Here is an 18,164-nt window from a genome sequence, read left to right as displayed (position 1 = left end):
CCCTTTAGATATACCTATAAAAAAATACTGTTAGAAATCTGGGTGTTATCATTGACTCTTCTCTCAGTTTTGACAACCAGATTAAGTCTGTAGTAAAGAGTAGTTTTTATCAACTTAGACTGATCTCCAAGCTGAAACCTTTCCTTAATACTAAAGACCTACAGGTCATAGTGCATGCATTTATCACCTAAAGATTGGATCATTGCAACTCTCTGTATGTTGGGATAAGTAAACACAATCTATCTCATCTGCAATTGGTGCAGAATGCGGCAGCCAGATTTTTAACAGGTACAAAAATTAGAGAACACATAACTCCAGTATTGTCTACTCTTCACTGGCTTCCAGTCCAGTATAGAATTGATTTTAAAATTTTATTGATGGTTTTTAAAGCTTTTCACAACATCGCCCCAAGTTATATCACCAACCTCTTAAAGGACCATACCCCAGTCAGGTGTTTGAGATCAGGAGATAAACTTCTACTGGCAGTTCCCCGCTCCTTAAAAAAATCTAGGGGCGATAGAGCTTTTATGGCCATCGCCCCAAATTTGTGGAACAGCCTCCCTTTGCAGATTCGGCAGGCTTCAACTTTAGATGGTTTTAAGTCTCAGTTAAAAACTTAACTTTTTAATTTAGCGTTTGTTGAGAATAGACCATGTCTAGAGATAGTTTCTTGATTCATTTATATATTCTATTTCATTTGATTCATTTCTCTCGCCTTTATGTATCTTATTTTCCTTTTTATCTTTATTTCTTTATTTGTTTTAAATTCCTTTTGTATAAATTGGTTTGATATATATTGCTTATGTCTTTGTGATATTGTGAAGCACTTTGGGCAATTGAAATTGCAGTAAAATGTGCTATATAAATTAATAAAGTTGAAGTCTACTTGGATCTGAAACACTCGATCCCACCGTGGCGCCACTAACACCGGGGCAGTGCACAGCAGGAGTTTTGCATTTGCAAAAACCGCCTGACAATCTGGAGACCATTCAAACTTATTTTTAGGCTTTAATAGCTCAGTAAGTGGGGCAACTACAGTCGAGATGTCCACGATAATAACAAATCATGCCTAGGAATCTCATTAGATCCTTTTTACTAGTAGGAGCGGGGAAACTATCGATTGCTTGTACCTTTTCCTGTACCGGACGCACTTCCCCCTGTCCCACCACTTTTCCCAAATAAGTCACCATGGCTTTCACGAACTCACACTTTGCTAAATTTATAGTTAACTTGGCGTCTACAAGACGAGCAAACAGAGCGCGCAACCGACAACGCTGTACCTCCCACGTCTGACTATATACTACCACGTCATCTAAATACACTGCACATCCTTCCAATCCTGAGACCACCCAATTCATAAGGCGCTGGAAGGTAGCCGGAGCATTTCGAAGACCGAAACTCATCACATTATATGAATATAACCCCGAAGGGGTAATACAATTCGAGACTTCTTGTGCACGAGGAGTTAAAGGAACTTGATAATATTCCTTTAAAAGGTTGATTTTAGTTACGAACTTAGCTAACCCTACGGAGTCAACACAATCTTCCATCCGCAGAAGCGGAAAAGAGTCAGGCTTTGTAGTGCTATTTAATTTTCTATAGTCAGTACAAAATCTGTACGTCTTATCGGGTTTTCTGACCAAAATGCATGGTGACAAACAACTGGAATAAGATGGTTTCGCAAGCCCAGCATTTACCAAGTACTTTACCTCAGCTTCCAAAAAATTCTGCTTTTCAGGATGAACACGATAAAATCTCTGTTTAATGGACAAAGAGTCTCCAATATCAATATCATGATATATCAGATCAGTACACGAAGGCGTATCGGAGAAAAGTGACAAACTCCATTATCAAACTGATCAGTTGCTCACGACGTTCTTCGGGCAAATGTTCCAACATCACATTCAATTTAGCCAGCTGTTCAGAATTACAAAGTCAGGGTTGAATAATACACTCAGACGTAACACTCTTGCCCTCAATGCAATTGGACTTAGCACTGGAGGAGGAATCACTCACCCCTGAAACAACCGCCACAGACTTGACTTCAGCACCAGGGACAGCGTTTTCACGTGAGCAGCAGAAATACGGTTTCAACAGGTTCACGTGAAAAAATTGGGTAGGTTTTCTCCTATCTGGCGTCGAAACAATATAATTTTGATCCGTTACCTGTTTCAGAACGCTATAAGGCCCTGCAAATCTTGCAAGAAAGATGACCCAGTAACAGGAAGCAAAAGTAAGACTTGATCGCCGGAACTAAATTCACGACACTCAAAACCAGGTCTTCATTTTCAGCTGTGCCTTGACTAGATTTTCACTGGCCAGTTTACCTGCCAGATATAATCTACATCAAAAACCATTAACATAATCCAAGATATTTACAGGCATTTCAGTTTCGGTCACATTATCCATTAGAAGTGACAACGGGCCTCTTACCTTGTGACCAAACACCAAATCGTTAGGACTAAAACCAAGGCTCTCCTGAACAACTTCGCTTGCGGCTAACATCAACCAAGGAAGCCCCTCTTCCCAGTCTTTATTCAGTTCATTACAGGACGCTCTTAAAAGTTGTTTTTTAACGTTTGATGGAAACGTTCGAGAGCTCCCTGGCTTTCAGGATGACGCGCACTACTTTTATGATGTTTCACATGGAGTTGCTGCAAAACCTGATCAAACATACCAGAAGTAAAGTTGGTTCCTGTTGTCAATGTTGTCAACCCGGCATCTTTTCCCTGAGCCAAAATTAGCTCATCACGGGAAATCGATGAAGGCAACACAGACAAGTTGACCAGATCAAAGGAAGGTTTTTCTATTTCACCATTATGCTGGGACACATTTTCTCCAGTACTTATGGCTTGAGTTACCGCACAGGAAACAAAAACATCGGGAAAATCTTGGACACTCTTACCTGCCTCTGCAGACAAAGTTGGATTTGCTTTCACAACTGGAGGCATCACCCCACCCCACACACGATTTCCGGCCAAATTATTTCCTAAAATCACATCTAACCTTCCATGGGTCAAGTCAAGTCAAGTCAAATTTATTTATATAGCGCTTTTACAATTGGTAATTGTTTCAAAGCAGCTTTACATATTAGAAGCATAGAAAAAAAAGGAAGTGGTTAAAAATAAGCTGTACAAACAAGCGTGGTAATATGTAACATATACAAGATGGTGCTACATTAAGCCAATGTCGGCTGACTCCCAGGGGTGGAAAAAACCCCCTAGGAGAAAAACCCAGCGTGCTAACACTGGGAAAAAAGTCCTAGGAGGGAAAAAACCCCTTGGGAGATATATATAATATATGTAAATGGATATGGAGATCAAAATCTGAATTATACATTTTTATTATAGAGATTAAAAATAGATTATATATAAATATATGTAAGCGGATACGGGGATTAAAAATCAGAATTATAGATGCAGCCAGAACTGGATCTGTAGGCCCATTGTCTCCTGGGCTACGTTGTAGTCAGGTCCAGACACAGGTTCTCCATCTGATCTGGATACGGCCTGGATCCAGCACCCGGCAAACCTCAGGATAAGCAGAGAGACAGATATTAGCGTAGATGCCATTCTTATTTTGATGTACAGGTATATCTAGTGTTATAGGAAATGTTCTCGGTTCCGGCCGACCTAATTATTGCAGCGTAACAATCCTTTAACGGATTTGAAAAATGTTAATGTATTGATAATGTGTTATGTGTATGTAAGAGCAAAGAGATGTGTTTTTAGTCTAGATTTAAACTGACAGAGTGTGTCTGCTTCCCGAACAATGCTGGGAAGATTGTTCCAGAGTTTAGGTGCTAAATAGGAAAAGGATCTGCCGCCTTCAGTTGATTTTGATATTCTGGGTATTATCAACTGACCTGAATTCTGAGATCGCAATAAACGTGAAGGACTATAATGCATTAAGAGCTCGCTTAGGTACTGGGGAGCTAAACCATTTAAAGCTTTATAAGTAAGTAGCAAGATTTTAAAATCTATACGATGTTTAATAGGGAGCCAATGTAATGTTGACAGAACTGGGCTAATATGGTCATACTTTCTGGTTCTAGTAAGAACTCTAGCTGCCGCATTTTGGACCAACTGTAGTCTGTTTAAAAGCCGAGCAGAACAACCACCCAGTAGAGCGTTACAATAATCTAGTCTTGAGGTCATGAACGCATGAACCAACTGTTCCGCATTTGTCATTGAGAGCATATGTCGTAATTTAGATATATTTTTTAGATGGAAGAAGGCGGTTTTACAGATACTAGAAACATGACTTTCAAATGAAAGATTGGTATCAAAGAGCACACCCAGGTTCCTAACTGAGGACGAAGGTTTAATGGAGCACCCGTCAAGTGTTAGAGAGTATTCAAGGTTTTTTCGTGAGGAAGTTTTTGGTCCAAAGATTAGGATATCAGTTTTTTCTGAATTTAATAATAAGAAATTTCTTGTCATCCAGTTTTTAATGTCAGCTATGCATTCTGTTAGTTTTGTGAATTTGTAGGTTTCGTCAGGGCGCGAGGAAATATAGAGCTGAGTATCGTCAGCGTAGCAGTGAAAACTAACACCATGCTTCCTAATTATCTGTCCTAAGGGCAGCATGTACAGAGTGAAAAGCAACGGTCCTAGTACTGAGCCTTGTGGTACTCCATATTGAACCTGTGATCGATACGACATCTCTTCATTAACTACTACAGACTGATAACGGTCAGATAAGTACGATTTGAACCATGCCAAAGCAATTCCACTAATGCCAATATAGTTTTCAAGTCTTTTTAAAAGAATGTTGTGATCGATAGTGTCAAAAGCAGCACTGAGATCTAATAACACTAATAGAGAAATACAGCCACGATCGGATGATACGAGTAGATCGTTTGTAACTCTAACGAGAGCAGTCTCAGTACTATGGTATGGTCTAAATCCTGACTGGAAATCCTCACAGATTCCATTTCTTTCTAAAAAGGAGCACAGTTGTGTTGAAACTGCCTTTTCTAGTATCTTTGACAGAAAAGGTAGATTCGAGATTGGCCTGTAATTTACTAAATCTCTCGGATCTAGTTGAGGTTTTTTAATAAGAGGTTTAATAATAGCCTGCTTAAAGGTTTTTGGCACGTATCCTAGTGTTAGAGATGAATTAATTATATCAAGAAGTGGACCTACGACCTCTGGAAGCATTTCTTTCAGTAGTTTAGTCGGCATTGGGTCTAACATACATGTCGTTGATTTTGATGATTTGATAAGTTTAGATAATTCTTCCTCTCCTATAGCGGCGAATGATTCTAGTTTTACCTCAGGGACACTACAGTGCACTGTCTGAAGCGAAACTGTAGATGGTTGCATGTTTATAATTTTCTCTCTAATATTATCAATCTTGCAAGTAAAGAAGTTCATAAAGTCATTACTGCTGTGCTCTATGGAAACGTCAGCAATTGAATCTCTGTTTCTAGTTAATTTAGCCACTGTGTCAAATAAATACCTAGGATTATGTTTGTTTTCTATTAAGAGATTTGAAAAATAAGTAGATCTAGCATTTCTTATAGCCATTCTGTACTCAATCATTTTTTCTTTCCACGAAAGGCGAAAAACTTCTAGTTTTGTTTTCTTCCAACTACGTTCAGCTTTTCTAACATCTCGTTTTAGAGCCCGAGTGTGCTCATCATACCACGGCGTTGGATTAGTTTCCTTAATCTTCTTTAGACGTAAAGGAGCGACTGCATCTAATGTGCTGGAAAGGAGAGAGCCAATAGTTTCTGTTGCAGCATCGAGGTCTTCTAAGTTGTCAGGTATACTAAGGCGATGAAACTGCTCGGGGAGATTATTTATAAAGCAATCTTTAGTGGTAGACGTGATGGTTCTACAATATTTATGGCTGGGTGGTGGTTTTGTAGCCTTGGCTAATTGTATTATACATGAGACTAAATAATGATCTGATATATCATCGCTCTGCTGTAGAATTTCAACAGCATCAATATCAATTCCATGCGACAGTATTAGATCTAGGGTATGATTACGACAATGAGTGGGTCCTGACACGTGTTGTCTAACTCCAATAGAGTTTAAAATGTCTGCAAATGCCAATCCAAATGCATCTTTATTATTATCTACATGGATATTAAAATCACCAACAACAAGGACTTTAATCAAAGAATTTGCTGATTTTCTATCAGAGTTAGTACTGGCTGTGGATAAAGTCAGTATGGTGCCCTGGTGGCCTGTATACAGTAGCCAGCACAAATGTCAACTTACATAATGTTACATAAAGCACCATCACTTCAAAGGAATTATATTTGAAATTCTTTTCAATGATTCTGAATATATTACTATAAATTACAGCAACACCTCCCCCCTTGCCTTTCTGTCGAGGATTGTGTCGATAATCATAACCTTGAGGACTAGATTCATTTAAAGTAATGTAATCGTCTGGTTTTAGCCAGGTTTCTGTCAAAAACAGCAAGTCTAGTTTATTGTCTGTGATAATTTCATTTACAATAAGTGCTTTTGAAGAAATAGATCTAATATTCAGTAACCCAAGCTTTATCATTTGTTTATCTGATTTATCTGTGATTTTCATTTTTTGAACATCAATTAAATTTTTACCCTTAAAAGGTTTCGGAAGTTTTTTGTATTTACTAGTTCGAGGTACAGACACAGTCTCTATGTGATAATATCTAGGTGAAAGAGTTTCTATGTGCTGTGAATTATTTGAGTTCTGTGACGTGAGGCGGCTAGCAGACGGTCGGTTTAGCCAGTTTGTCTGCGTCCTGATCTGGGCCCTGGTTTGTCATGTTTCAGCTCTAAGACTATTTGCCAAATTTCTAGATAGAAGAGCAGCACCATCCCGGGAGGGATGAATACCATCTCTTTTCAACAGATCAGGTCTGCCCCAAAAGCTTTTCCAATTGTCTATGAACAATGATATGGGTAATGAAGGTTGCAACGCAATTTCAACTTCCCCACGCGCCAGTTCAGTATCCAACTGGTAATCCGTAGAAGCGAAAGACCGCGTTGCACAGGAGTTCAGCGGTTTCCAACGCGGTGGGAAGCTTGGGTAATGGCAGAAGACGACAGGTTTTGGAGAAACGATCGATAACAGTGAGGATGGTGGTGTTTCCCTGGGACTCGGGTAGATCGGTGACGAAGTCGATAGCGATGTGGGACCAGGGGCGTTGTGGAATGGGAAGTGGTTGAAGGAGACCGGCCGGGGCTTGATGTGAAGCTTTAGTGGTTTGACAGGCGGTACAGTGGCTGAGGAAGGTGGTGACATCAGCGAGCATGGTCTCCCACCAGAACTGGTTCTGCAGGAGCTGGTGAGTGGCAGTGATGCCCGGATGGCCGGAACTGGGGAAATCGTGGACTTGGTGCAATATTCTGTCTCGGAGATGTGCGGGAACGAAGGTGCGGTTACATGGACAGGTTGCTGGGATTGCGATCTGTTCGTTGGCTTGTGAGATTTCTGTCATTATGTCCCATTGCACGGGGGCGAGCAGAAGAGTCTCAGGCAGGATATTTTCAGTGTTCTCTGAGCGCTCTGGTTCATCCGTTTGCCTTGATAACGCGTCCGCCTTTACATTCTTTGACCCGGGTCTGTAAGTGACTGTGAAATTAAAGCGGGTGAAGAACATTGCCCATCTGGCCTGTCGTGGGTTTAGGCGCTTGGCTGATCGTAAGTACTCCAAGTTCTTGTGATCGGTCAAAATTACGAACGGGTGCTTAGCTCCCTCGAGCCAATGACGCCACTCCTCCAGCGCCGCTTTCATGGCAAGTAACTCCCGGTTGCCCACATCATAGTTGCGTTCAGCGGAGGACAGCTTACGGGAGTAGAACGCACAGGGGAACATTTTGGGTGGTTCACCCTGTCGCTGGGATAGTACGGCTCCTATGCCGGTATTGGAGGCATCCACCTCCACAATGAACGGAAGTTCGGGATCTGGGTGACGGAGAATTGGAGCTGATGTGAAGCGTTCCTTCAGTTCCTGAAACGCACGAACTGCTTCTGGTGACCAAGTGAGGCGGGAGGTCTTGCGTCTTGTCATGGTGGTTAAGGGAGCGACCACCCCGCTGAAGTTTCTGATAAACCTCCGGTAAAAGTTGGCGAACCCCAGGAACCGTTGTAACTCCTTTAGTGTGCGTGGTTGCGGCCATTCCAGCACCGCCTTGACCTTTCCATCATCCATCGCTACTCCTTCACGGCTGATGATGTAGCCCAGGAAAGAAGTGGAAGTGCGATGAAATTCACATTTCTCGGCCTTGGCGTAGAGTTTGTGTTGGATCAGACGTTGCAGAACTGCTCGAACATGTTGGATGTGTTCGTGGTATGTGTTGGAGTAGATCAGGATGTCGTCGATGTAAACCACGACCCACCAATTTAGCGGAAGACATCATTGATGAACGATTGGAAGACTGAAGGACTGTTGGATAGACCGAAGGGCATGACAAGGGTCTCGTAGTGGCCAGAGGAGGTGGAAAAGGCAGTCTTCCACTCATCGCCTGCTCGGATGCGAATCAGATTATAAGCACACCGGAGGTCTAGCTTGGTGTAATATTGGGCTTGACGAAGTTGTTCAAGGGCCGCTGGTACTAGTGGCAGTGGGTACTTGAACTTTATGGTGATGTCATTGAGGCCTCGATAGTCTATGCACGGTCGGAGGCTGCCATCCTTCTTTTTGACGAAGAAGAACCCTGATGAGGCGGGAGAGGTAGAGGGCCGAATGAATCCCTTAGCTAGTTCTCCCTCGATGTATGACTTCATAGCCTCCTCCTCAGGTTGAGACAGAGGAAAGATACGGCCCTTGGGGGCGTAGTCCCAGGCAGCAGGTCAATCGCACAGTCACTGGAGCGGTGCGGCGGCAGTTCGGTGGACTTGGATTTACTGAAAGCTAGTGCCAGGTCGTTGTATTCGGCGGGAATGACTGATTCATGGTCGACTGGGGCTTCATTGACGGCTATGGAATGAATGGCGATGGGTAGGACTGGACTCAGACAGTGCTGATGACATGCGGGGTCCCACTGGACGATCTGACCCTCCTTCCAGGAAATGACAGGGTTGTGTGTGCGGAGCCAGGGCAGGCCTAGGATGACGGGGTTGTTGGGCGAGTGAATGACGTAGAAGCGAATTTGTTCCTTATGAAGGGCCCCGGCTTGCAGGCCGAGCTCAGAGGTGATATGCGACACCCTTCCTCCTCCTATGGGCTTCCCGTCTAGCGCCTCCACTGTTAATGGGGAATGACAGTTGGTTAACTGGATATCATGCTTTTGGGTGAAAGTGTCTGATATGAAGTTTCCAGCGGCCCCGGAGTCCAGGAGTGCGTGAGTGGACACAACCCGGCCATTAGAGGTGATTTGGATGGGTATTTTCAGGCAGTTAGAGGGGTAATCTGAACTCACCGATCTGGGGTTGGAGACGTTGGGTCTGATTGGGCAGTTTATCTTGATGTGACCAGCCTGTCCGCAGTAGAGACATAGATGCATTTGGCGTCTTCTCTCTCGTTCATCGGGTTGAAGAGGGGTATATCCAAGCTGCATGGGTTCTGGTGTGGTTGCGCTGGTGGCGAGGGAACGAAGCGGCCGGCGGGAGCGAAGGAGATTATCAATGTGGATGGCCAGCTCTATGAATGAAGTTAATGACCTGCCCTCGTCACGGCATGCCAGTTCAGCTTGGAGCTCCAGATTCAGGCCTTTGCTAAAGAGTAGTTTCATGCGTGTCCTCCACCCAGTTGGTCTCCACGGCCAGCGTGCGGAACTGTAGAGCAAACTCCGCGGCCGTGGACTTTCCTTGAGTTAAAGTGAGCAGTTGATCACCAGCACTCTTGCTGCCTCCGGGTGTTCAAATACCTCCTTGAAGCTTTGTAGGAACGCAGAGAAAGTGGGAAACACCGAGCTGTCCTCTCTCCATACCGCTGTGGCCCAGTCTAGCGCTTTGCCCGTGAGCAGGGAACAGACGAAGGATATGCGACTGATCTCTGTGGAGTACAAGGATGGTTGTTGGTTAACAAACAGAGAACATTGTAACAGGAAGCCCTTACATTTGGCAGGATTGCCGTCAAATTTCTCAGGCAGAGCGAGGCGTGGGTTGACTGGGGACGGCGTGATCGCCTGACTGGTAGCGGCGGGAGGTGGCGGCATGGCGGCCTCAGGAGAGGCGAAGCGTAGGCTTTGCAAAGTCTCGGTGAGAGAGGTGAGTCGTTTCAGCTGGTGCTGATGCACCGCGAGCTGGCTGGCTTGTGCTGAGAGCTCGGTGGAAATTTGCATGAGGGCTGCTGGATCGTTTGATGGCGAAGTCTTCTGTAATGATGGGTCGACAAAGTGAGGATCCATTTGCAGCATCTTTATTAAGACAAGACAGCACAGTGCAAACAGGGACAAGACAGTAGCGTAAACAGGGACAGGCTTGGGTCGAGACAGGCGGCAATGAAACAAGGTCTTACAACAGGCAGGGATCGTGGCAGGCGGCAAACAAACAGAGTCCAGGAAACAGGCAGAGATCGGGGTCGGCAGCAAAGGTTCACAGAGGTAAGGCAGTCCAATCGATAACAGGGTAACAGTCCACAAGAAAACGCTCAGAAATGATCACCAAGGCAAATCAAGACTTCACGGTGCATGGATGCGTGTGTGAGTGTTTTATGGAGTGAGTGTGACGTGGTGCAGGTGTGTGCGCAATCAGTCCCAGGAATGAGGGCCCATGGGAAATGTAGTCCAGATAGCAACAAGTCAATATTCCGGTGACGGCTCCCTCCGGCGGCCGGGATGAAGAGCCGCGGGAGCCGCATTCGTGACACGAGGAGTCAACAGTAATACTCCCTATTTTCCCCTCGGAAATCAACTTTAAGCGTTCGGCTTCCTGAGCTAACTTAACCTCCTGAACCCTTTGCTCATTCTTAAATTTCTCAAAGTCTCTTTCACGCTCTCGTTCTCGAATTCTCATTTTTTCCAGTTCTAACGGTCTGTCTAAATCACGCTCCTTACTCTGCAGGTTCAAAATCTCCAACTGCTGCTCAAACGTAAACCCGCCCTGTATTCCCGTCAGTTGGGTAATCCAGGGGTCAAAGAGTAAAAGTCCTACCATATTTTTATTCCACCCACTGAAGCATTAATGAGATAAATAAGTGATTAATTGAGTGATGATTGAGCATTATTGAAGACACCTGATGATAACAAGCAGAATCACCAAAGGAGAAAATCACAATTTTTAAGTTACCATCATCGAGGTCAGGGTTTGTTTTAGTTGAGCTCTTGACCCTTGACTTTTTAATATTAGATTTTGTTTGGACAGTTTTAACTGCATTAAAACCAACCAGACAAGCAAAGTTAAAAGTTGATCAGGTGTTGGTTATGTTTTCACATAAATATTATTTGATCTGAATCACTGAACTCATTTAGAGCCCAATCTCTGAGTTAGATTTACATTATTGATTACAGCAGCACTGCGATTCTACAGCACAAGATCAACTTTATCAATACATTTTTTTTTAGAGTTCTGATTTAAAAAAAAAAAAAAAAACACAGAGCTTATTTAAACACACAGACATCAAGAATCATCCTGTGAATCTCAACAGTGGTGGCCATCATAAAGCATGTTGCAGTGCATTCTGGGTGCCACCAATCAAAATTCATCCATGCCTCACATCATGCATTGCTGCATGAATAAATTATGAGCTGAATTGTCTTGGTAATTTTCTTTATTCTCACTATTAAAATTTAGCTTTTTTTCTGTGACTTTTTAGTAGCTTGTTTTCTAATGTTCAGAGTTGATCTGTTGATCAGAATATGTTGCTTGTCACCGTTGTTGAGATTCACAGGCTGATACTTGATGTCTGTGTGTGCCTTAGGGATGGGCGATACCATTTTTTTCTTTCCGATCTGATACCAAGTACTTTCAAGGCAAGTATCGTCGATATCGATACCGATACTCCAATGAAATATTTTTATATTGTTTTTTGATAGCCATCATTATTAATATTAAATAAACTGCAATGGACATTATTCTTTTTTTTTTAATTTATTAAAAAATACTGAACATTATTAAATTAAATGAACAAAGATATCACTGTAGGCTAACAACAAAATATAACAAATATAACAAAAATGTAAATGTGTCTCACAAACCTTTTCTCAATAATTGTCACATAATGTTTCTACATTTCTTCCCTTTATATGCTTTTGAGATGAAACAAAGTGAATGTTGACATTCTCCCCTTCAGCCTGTTTTTCTTTGACTGATCAAAATCTCTTGCTTTTGAAAAAAGTGTGGCGTATTGTTTTTGACAAACGTCACACGAAGCTTCGTCATTCTTAACTGGAGTGTAATAACTCCAGATTAAACTTCTTTTTCTTTCATTCATGACTTCAGCCACGCACGACTCCCTTTAAAATCCTGCGCTGTGCGTGCTTGCTTGTCTTTGACAGAGTGAGCGTGAGCGAATATTGTCTCGACAAGCGGAGATACAGCGGAAGAAGATGTAGTTCCCATTGCCGTTCCTATTTAAGTAAATATTGCAATAATATACGGCGTACTACTATTATTAAATATACCATAATCACACAAAAAAAAAATAGATAGGATCGATACTTCTATTTGAGAATCGATCTTTTTGATACAAAGCCAGTATCGAAAGTATCGATACTTTAGGATCGATCCGCCCATCCCTAGTGTGCCTAAAATATATATTTTTTTGTGATAAGGACAACTTTAAAAAAAAAAAAAAAATTATGTATTGATAAAGTTGATCTTTTGCTGTAATCAATAATTTAAATCTAACTCAGAGATTGGGCTCTAGATGAGTTCAGTGATTCAGATCAAATAATGATTATGTGAAAACATAACCAACACCACCTGATCATCTTTTAACTTTGCTTGTCTGGTTGGTTTTAATGCAGTTAAAACTACCCAATGAAAATTTAATATTAAAAAGTCAAGGGTCAAGAGCTCAACTAAAACAAACCCTGACCTCGATGATGGTAACTTAAAAATTGTGATTTTCTCCTTTGGTGATTCTGCTTGTTATCATCAGGTGTCTTCAATAATGCTCAATCATCACTCAATTAATCACTTAATTATCTCATTAATGCTTCAGTGGGTGGAATAAAAATATGGCAAGACTTTTACTCTTTGACCCCTGGATTACCCACCTCTGTTCCCGTCATAACCAGCGGCGTTGACATACCGTCTTGTGAAACCACTTCCTCTAATTGTGCATCTACAGTTAAAATCATCCTCTCTACTAATTTCTCTTTTACCAAATCCCGAAAATGTTTGACCTTTATACCTTTTGTTTCCGCTACCTCAAAATAAATATGTTCAACTACCTTACACAATTGATCTTTTAAAAGACCATTCAATTTCTCCACCGTAGGAGCAGCCAAAAAATCCTGTAGTTGATCCATTTTATCTAAACTTCACATATAACCGTATATTTTCCCCTCAAAAAGCCAAAGTAAGTGCCGTTCTCTCTACCCAATTTCCTGAGATCACAACCCAGACGAAAACAATGCACAAAGACCAGGGCAAGACAGATAGGACCACAATGCCAGAAGAAATTAAAAGCCGTCCCGTATCAACTAAATAAACTCAACCCTAGTCTTCAGTATGCCCACATACAGCTCAACGGCTAATCTGTCTACCCGTGTCCGACGTACCAAAAACAACAAACAAAAACAAAAAAATTAAATAAAAAAGAGCGTCACCACTCTACCACCTAACACGGGAGTTCATGTGGCTCTGACAATCTTATCAGTCTCATTAATACTTCTTGGCAATTATAGTACAAATCTGTCTTACCTCTAGTCATGCACAGCAGGAATCGACCCAGTCAAAGTCCAATACTTTAACAGCAGGACGTTGTTTTCATCTCCAGCCCCAGCAAATGACCAAATCAAAAAACAAAAAAGAATAAATTTCAAATGTTCCATGTTGCCTCATCCCCAAGAATAATTTTAATCAACTTATTACTTACCAAATAATCAAAACTCATCAAATTAACTCTCCCATAACTGTTACTAGGCTTAACACAATTTGACTGAGCCTCTCTCAGTTAAATGAACGAGCCCCCGTTATGTTACGTCCACCTGGCTCAAGTTGAAGCAACATAAGAAAAGGGGAGGCCACACATGGAACTCAACTTAACAAATAAACATTTAATAGAAAAGAAGTCAAAGTAATAATACAACAACTCAAGAAAAAAGAAAAAAAAGAAAAACAATCTGGAATTGAAGAGGAAACGATGAACGGCCACAGTCCAACTCCGCCATTCCTTTTGTACTCACAGTCTCTTGACTCAAGCGCAATCACTGGTAATGCACCACACCTGCTCCTGACTCTCACTCTAGAACACGGAACAACACCACCTGGTGGAAAAACCCTGTAGGCCGTAACATTGGTTTGCATTTTTGCGATATTTCTTGAAGTGAAAGAAAATGGGCTCTATCGAGAGATACTAAATAGCACTGCCAAACAGCGTTGTTATCGCTTGTTTGTTGTTTTTGTTTTGGTACTATGTAAAGCACTTTGGTTCAACCTTGGTTGTTTTTAGCAGTGTTATATATAAAAAAATAAAAAAATAAAAAAAACAAGCAGCTTTATTTAGGAGAAACTGCTTGGCATCAACAGCTTTGAGCCAAACAACCTCCCAGCAACAGAATGGATGAAAGAACCAGATGAACTAATGTTACCACCTCTCACATCATCAGTTACCTGGTTTATATGGTATTAGTGCCTACACAATGCAAGAGTTCAGACACTTTAAGTCATTAGAAGCACGTTATTAAGTTTAAAGGGGTCATGAACTGCATTGTTTTATTGTTTTATAATGTTTCCTGGGGTACACTTATAATGGTACCCTGATTTTAGCCCTCTGGTTTGAACGCTCTGTTTTAAGGGGCATCTCTCTTTTAGCACATTTTTACTATTACAGCTCTCAAGGTTAAAGGGGTGGTTCAGTGGTGTTTTTCTAGCCTTAACTGTGTTTTTTTGGGCGCATTTTAACATGTCTTAATGCTTCCTTTAAAAAAAAAAAAAAAAAAAGCCGGATTTTTCATATATTTTACCTTTATTCTACACCTATTTCCATTGTCATTTGAATGGCTTGTTTGACTTCCTGCTTCTATGAAGCCACTACCTCCGAAATATGCAATGTGCTCAGATTGGTTAGCTGGCCCAGTGACGTCCGGAAATGCCACGCAGCTTACCATTAGTTGTTACCGGTTACACAGGCTTCAGCGGAAATGTAAATAATGGCGTCTATATTGCTGTATCAAATTAAGCCCGAATCAGACCCAGATGAAGAGGGTCAAGCAGAACCACTGCAATCATGGTTTTTAATATGCTTAAAAGCATGCACATTTGGAGAAATATTGATGGATTATCATATGTTTGTCAATTTTCTATATAGAGGAGTAATATTTATTCAATATTTATTGTCATCACTGTGAGCGCTGGATACTCATACTTGCAGCCGGAGGGCTCTCTGTACACCTTTAGTCCACAAATTAATCTAAAGAAGAACAGGCCATGTGACATTCCAGGAACTAACAGAGGCTTCCAGAGATCGCTAACCATGGTTATAACATGCAGATAAACACTTTTGAAGATGATAAATACACGATTGCGACGATGTATACATGTATTGAATTGTTCATAAGCTTCTAATGACTTCTGAACTCTTGCATTGTGTAGGCACTAAAACCATATAAACCAGGTAACTGATGATGTGAGAGGTGGCAGTTCATCTGGTTCTTTTGTCCATTCTGTTACTGGGAGGTCGTATGGCTCAATGCTGTTGATGTCAAGCAGTTTCTCTAAATAACGCTCCTTAGCGATGTTATTTAGTCTCTCCCGAGAGAGCCCCTTTCCTTTTACTTTCTCTCCTTCTCCATTTATTTCCAAGAAACTGTGCCGTATCACAAAAATGCAAACAAATTTCAAGCTGTTTCACTATTTCTTTTGGTCTCACTGTCGAAGTAACCATGGCAACGGAAAGCGTATCCTTCTAAAATGGCGACATCTTCCCGAAATACAACAAGGAGTGAAAACATTGTGATGTAACTTCTCATTCTCTAGGAGTGAACCGTCTTTATCTATAGTCTTTGCCTGTATGCGCATTAAATTAAGCATTTTATTTATGTGATCTGCTGAGGAAGACAGCGAAATTATGCGCAGGCAATGTGAAAAATATTAAGACAATGATGTGACAAAAGAGAGCACACTCAAAAATATATTTCAGGCTAAACATAAGTTTTATGTAATTGAATTACATATAAAATTTCCATCCATTTGGATTACATAGTTTTTACATAAACAAAATAATAAACTTTATGTGATTCATATTCGTAAGTCATATGTAAATGAAATTGGTAAGATTTATCTAATAGTATGCCCAGTCTATATAACACTGCTTAGTGTTCACGTGTTTGCGCACTACTGAGTTAAAGTACCATTGAAGCAGTGTCAGAGTTAATGAGATAATTAATTGATTAATTGAGCGATGATTGACCATTATTGAAGACACCTGATGATAACAAGCAGAATCACCAAAGGAGAAAATCACAATTTTTAAGCCACCATCGTGGAGATGAGTGTTTGCTTTAGTTGGGCTCTTGACCCTTGCCTTTTTAATATTAGGTTTTGTTTGAGCTGTTGTGACAGCTAGTCATTATTTGATCTGAATCACTGAACTAATTTAGAGCTCAATCTCTGAGATAAATTAACATGATTGATTGCAGCAGCACTGTGATTCAATATATCCAAAGTTATTCTCAAAGGTTGTTCAGAATAAAAAAACAAAAAGTTTTTCTTTTAGGCACACACAGACATCAAGAATCAGCCTGTGAATCTCAACAACGGTGACAAGCAACATATTCTGATCAACAGATCAACTCTGAACATTAGAAAACAAGCTACTAAAAAGTCACATAAAAACAGAAAAAAATAGTGACAATAAAGGAAATTACTAAGACAATTCAGCTCATAATTTATTCATGCAGCAATGCATGATGGGAGCCATGGATGGATTTTGATTGGTGGCTCCCAGAATGCACTGCAACATGCTTTATGATGGTCACCACTGTTGAGATTCACAGACTGATTCTTGATGTCTGTGTCTCTAAACACCGTTTTGTTTTTTTTTATCAGAACTTTTGAGAGATTTTTCATATTATGTTTTTGTATAAAGCTGGTTTTCTACTGTAGAATCACAGTTCTGCTGTAATCAATAATGTACATCTAACTCAGAGATTGGGCTCTAAATGAGTTCAGTGATTCAGATCAAATAATGATTATGTGAAAACATAACCAACACCACCTGATCATCTTTTCTCTTTGCTTGTCTGGCTGTTACAACAGCTCAAACAAAAATAATATTAAAAAGGCAAGGGTCAAGAGCCCAACTAAAGCAAACACTCATCTCCACAATGGTGGCTTAAAAATTGTGATTTTCTCCTTTGGTGATTCTGCTTGTTATCATCAGGTGTCTTCAATAATGGTCAATCATCACTCAATTAATCACTTAATTATCTCATTAACTCTGACACATGCTTCAATGGTACTTTAACTCAGTAGTGCGCAAACACGTGAACACTAAGCAGTGTTATATAGACTGGGCATACTATTAGATAAAACTTACCTATTTCATTTACATATGACTTACGAATATGAATCACATTAAGTTTATTATTTTGTTTATGTAAAAACTATGTAATCCAAATGGATGGAAATTTTATATGTAATTCAATTACATAAAAGGTGTCATGTCAGTCTTATGCACACCCCTTCAAGTAAAGTGTTACCGAAATATCCCTTTAAGGCCCATGTTAGTAAAACACTGTGAAATTTCGTGGGTAAAGAAGGGTCCATTGTCAGTAATGCAGTGATGCATGAGCACCGCTTACTTGGAGGTCAGTTACAAACCAAGCAGTTTATTTTAATCAATGCGGCAAATTCTCATATTAGTGCATATTCGCAAGTTCAACATGCAATGCGATTAGCTGCTGATAATACTAAATGGACCGTATATTGGGATGGTGTGATGGGCGTCATATTCCTAGGTAGATGTGGATCAGCTGAGAGTCTGCTGATGAGAGCCTGACTGGAGTGACATACGCTATACTTTTACTCTTGTGGGGAAAGAGTTACAAAACAATGTCTTGCAAGAAGGACATTCTAACCAATATAGTCAAGAGGTCAAAAGA

At 40.9% G+C, this 18,164-nt stretch overlaps 1 protein-coding gene across 1 annotated transcript in view; it reads left to right on the top strand.

The window, feature by feature from the left end:
• Window positions 1–18,164, top strand: part of LOC137027982 (uncharacterized) — a 34,457-nt gene that overhangs the window by 13,432 nt on the left and 2,861 nt on the right. The gene's annotated exons all lie outside the window — the stretch shown is intronic.

The sequence above is a fragment of the Chanodichthys erythropterus genome, chromosome 10, assembly GCF_024489055.1.
Source record: "Chanodichthys erythropterus isolate Z2021 chromosome 10, ASM2448905v1, whole genome shotgun sequence".
Lineage (NCBI taxonomy): Eukaryota > Metazoa > Chordata > Actinopteri > Cypriniformes > Xenocyprididae > Chanodichthys > Chanodichthys erythropterus.
Note: the sequence above shows the minus strand (reverse complement) of the source record. Positions and strands in the feature narration are given on the sequence as shown.